Here is a 4,187-nt window from a genome sequence, read left to right on the forward strand (position 1 = left end):
GGAAAAAGGTTTTGGATCTGGTGGTTTGGATATCACTGTTTTGTTACCATTGCAGGCCCATGGGCTCTCCCTGGAATAGACATTAAGAGGCAAAGGGAGAGTCACAAGCAAAGCTTTTTTGAGGCTCATGTTTGAACACAAGGGACAAAGCACAGAGGAAAAATCCTCAGTCTGGCTCCTGGAGGGGAGAGTTATAAAGAGGCAGGAAAAGGGTGATGTGTATCCAGGTAGAGGTAGAGATTTTCTTGTGCTTATGTAGTTTTATTACGTGTGTTGTATGTCCCATTAGCATTTTAAATCTCCACCCCAAGCCTGGTTTTTAGCATTAAAATGAGATAATAATGAGGGGAAAGTCGGGTAAAGCCAGTGTGAGCGGCTGTTTAGCTTGAGGTGGTTAGATCCAGATAGGTTTGGTTTCTTTGCAGCCACATTCCTTATCAGCAAATGCCAGCATCTTGCTTTGGTCATTTTGGAAAACATTAATCAAGAGACAGATTGTGGATCCCCCTCCTTTTTGGGGTATGAGCTGAATTCCAGTAGCTAGGAGGTCAATTTTTGTTTTCTTCTAAAGTTAATTAGGCTGGGTCATGCTGTCTTGTGTTGCCTCCCTTGGTTAGACATAAGACCTGAGTCCTGTCCCTGTGTTGTCTAATTACTTTTAAGGTTGCAACTTTTACTAGTAGAGGGGTACAAGTTCCATTTTAGAGGAGTAAAGAGAAAATAATGTATGGGGCCTTGGAGTAGAGTACTCTTTCAAGAAGGTCAACAGAGAGTTACAATGAAAAAGGTAGGATTGGCTCGGTGCCCATAGCTCAGTGGTTATGGTGCCAGCCATAGTCACCGAGGCTGGTGGGTTCGAGCCCGGCCTGGGCCAGCTAAAACAACAATGACAACTGCAACAAAACAATAGCTGGGTGTTGTGGCGGGTGCCTGTAGTCCCAGCTACTTGGGAGGCTGAGGCAAGAGAATCACTTAAGCCCAAGAGTTTGAGGTTGCTGTGAGCTGTGATTTAACGGCACTCTTCCAAGCCTCACATAGTGAGACTCTTGTCTCAAAAAAAAAAAGAAAAGAAAAGAAGGAAAAAGCAGTATTGTATCTTTAGGAGACAGTAGTAATAATTTTGTTGTTACCTATATTTGTATATTGTTTCTTCTGCCTCTTTGAAGGCAAGAACGTCTTAATGTTGTTTTTTTTCTTTCTCTTTTTTTTATTTTAAAATCAGGGGAAAGCGCGAACGCAGTCCCCCACTACCACAAATTATGCAGTCGAGTTTCCCACATTTGGGGAAATCGCAGGGGTCAGCACATCCGGAGTGCAATGGATAAGCCTCGCCCTGGGAAAACCACCTTCGTGATCATGGTATCTCCCCTGCCAGGTAAGTATTTTTTTTGGTGTAGGATCCTACCCATAGAAGGCACATGTATTAAATATATAGTTTAGGGATTTTTTTTAAAGATGGAGAGATAAGTAGATTCTCTTTTTGTACATAGAAGCGAAGAGGTCATAAGTGAGAGAAAGTTAGAAAAGGTACAGATATGCAAAGTATCTGAGAGAATCTGTTTCTAGTGTTGGTGGTTGGGGGGATAGAAGGCACAGAGGCTGGAGAGGGAGATATAGGTAAGTCTTTCACCCTGGATGTCAGAATAAAAGCTTAACCCTAGACAACCAGCTTTGTGAGCTTGGACAAGTTATTTAACTTCTCTCTTAACTTCAATTTGTAATAAAATGAGAATAATAATAGTATTTATCTTAAATACTTTTGAAGAATAAATGAAATCATACATATATAGTATCTAGAATACTATTACAATTGGTAAATGTTTAATAAGTATCAGGGATGATAATAGTGGACCATAAGGAAGGCTCAGAGATTAGGAATTCATAATAGGACAGACTACTTTGAGTGTCACTTGGGAATATAGACCTTAAAAGAAGACTATGTTATACCGAATGGAATCGAAATGGAAATTCCATAAAACATATTTTATTATGCTTCAGTCAAAATAAATTAAAACATTTTTTCTTATTTCAGAGAGAATGTAAATTCATTGCATAAAGATTAGACAGTATGTTCTTACGAAAATGAATATAAGTACAATTGACCCTTCAACAGCTCTGGGTTTAGGGGAGCTGGTCCCTAGTACAGTTGAAAATTCAAATATAATTTTGATTTCCCCAACACTTAACTACTAATAGCTTCCTTGTGGGCACTAGGCCACCGCGGTGCATTGTTGCTCGGCGGCACCGGCACCGGTCCGGGTGGCCATGGGGCGGCAGGCGGCCAGGGCACGGAGGGCCAGGTAGCGACGGCCAGTAGCGGGGCCTGCAAGGTTGGTCCGGCGTGTAGATGCCCCGCAAGCGCCCGCAGCTAATGGCATCAGTGTTTTTTTCTGACTGAAGTTCTCATTTATCGACTATGGAAATGGAACAAGAAAAAATGCCTGTGAACAAGGAGCTGTGTCCAGATTCGGCCACGTACTGCTGTTCTGTGTGCCATGGCGAGGAGGCCTGGAGCTACGGCCACCCCATCCGGGGCAGGGCCAAGTCCTGCAGTGTGCCTCTCCCAAGCCGGGGAGCACCAACGAGTTCAGGAGGACATGCTGTCTGCATGGGCCTTGCCCAGTGACCACCTTTGGACCAAAGGCCTGCGTACTGTAGAACCCTCAGACCATCATGCACATTCAGGACCCTGCAAGCCAGCAGCTGGCATGGAGCAAATCTCCAAAGAGTGTTCTGGTGGTCAAGAAGGTCCGCGATGCCAGCCTGCTGCAGCTGTTCAAGGAGCTCTGCACATACCTCATGGAGGAGAGCAACATGGTTGTGTATGTGGAAAAGAAGGTGCTGGAAGACCCTGCCATTGTGAGTGATGAAAACTTTGGGGCAGTGAAGAAGAAATTCTACACTTTCCGAGAAGATTATGATGACATTTCCAATCAGATAGATCTCATCATCTGGCTGGGAGGGGATGGGACCCTGCTGTATGCATCCTCTCTGTTCCAGGGCAGTGTGCCTCCAGTCATGGCCTTCCCCCTCGGCTCCCTGGGCTTCCTGACACCTTTTGCCTTTGAGGACTTTCAGTCTCAAGTTACCCAGGTGATAGAGGGGAATGCAGCTGTTGTCCTTCGGAGTCGGCTGAATGTCAGGGTGGTGAAGGAGCCCAGGGCCAGGTAGGTGTCTATCCACAACAGGCTCAGTGAGAACAGCACACCCACTGCAGGCCTGGATGCGGAGGCCGGGCAGCAGGCCATGCAGTACCAGGTCCTAAAGGAGGTGGTGATCGACAGAGGCCCCTCCTCATACCTGTCCAATGTGGACGTCTACCTGGACGGACACCACATCACCACAGTGCAGGGCGATGGAGTGATCATGTCCACCCTGATGGGCAGCACGGCATACCAGCCATGGCTAGGGCCTCCATGATCCACCCCAACTTGCCAGCCATCATGATCACACCCATCTGCCCCCACTAGCTGTCCTTCTAGCCCATCGTGGTCCCCGCAGGGGTCGAGCTGAAGATCATGCTGTCACCAGAAGCACGGAACACAGCGTGGGTGTCCTTTGACGGCCGGAAGAGACAGGAGATCCGCCATGGAGACAGCATCAGCATCACTACCTCTTGCTACCCGCTGCCCTCCATCTGCGAGCGAGACCCCATGAGCGACTGGTCTGAGAGCCTGGTGCAGGGCCTGCACTGGAAGCAGGCCCACTTCCCTGAGGAGGAGGAGGGCGAGGGTGGGTGTGTGAGCTAGGCTGAGCTCCTGTGCGGGCACACCGGCCAGAGCCCCGAACCCTCCTGGGTCTGCATTCCCCTTCCTGGTTTCCCGTGCGCTCTCCGGGCACAGACCAACCTGTATGTGTGCGTGTGTGAACACATCTGTCTCTCGCCATGGGTCACGAGCCACCTCTGTCGTCGGAAAAGCCTGCATCTGCATTTGTTGACCAGATCAGATGTTTTTCTTTTAATGTTTTAAATCTGATATCTTTTTTATATTTCTAATGGAGCAAAGTGAGAACTGGGCTGAGGACTGTCTGCACAAGGCCCCCTGCTGGTCTTTGTGCTGGTTGCCTGTGACCCACCCTCACCCACCCCCAACCACCCCGTGATTCCACAAGTCAGTCTACTGAATCAAAAGGTCAGGAAGACTTCATCTGTCCTTTGATATTGAAAAGAAATGTCTCCACCAAGA

At 47.7% G+C, this 4,187-nt stretch overlaps 1 non-coding gene and 1 pseudogene across 1 annotated transcript; one reads left to right on the forward strand and one right to left on the reverse strand.

The window, feature by feature from the left end:
* Positions 1-1,219: 1,219 nt before the first annotated feature.
* Positions 1,220-1,383, reverse strand: LOC128595211 (U1 spliceosomal RNA). Its single transcript, XR_008382860.1, has one exon. It is a non-coding gene; the product is annotated as a U1 spliceosomal RNA (small nuclear RNA).
* Positions 1,384-2,401: 1,018 nt separating this feature from the next.
* On the forward strand, positions 2,402-3,749 carry LOC128594819 (NAD kinase-like; annotated as a pseudogene).
* Positions 3,750-4,187: the final 438 nt, after the last annotated feature.

Source organism: Nycticebus coucang, chromosome 9 (genome assembly GCF_027406575.1).
Source record: "Nycticebus coucang isolate mNycCou1 chromosome 9, mNycCou1.pri, whole genome shotgun sequence".
NCBI classification, from domain to species: domain Eukaryota; kingdom Metazoa; phylum Chordata; class Mammalia; order Primates; family Lorisidae; genus Nycticebus; species Nycticebus coucang.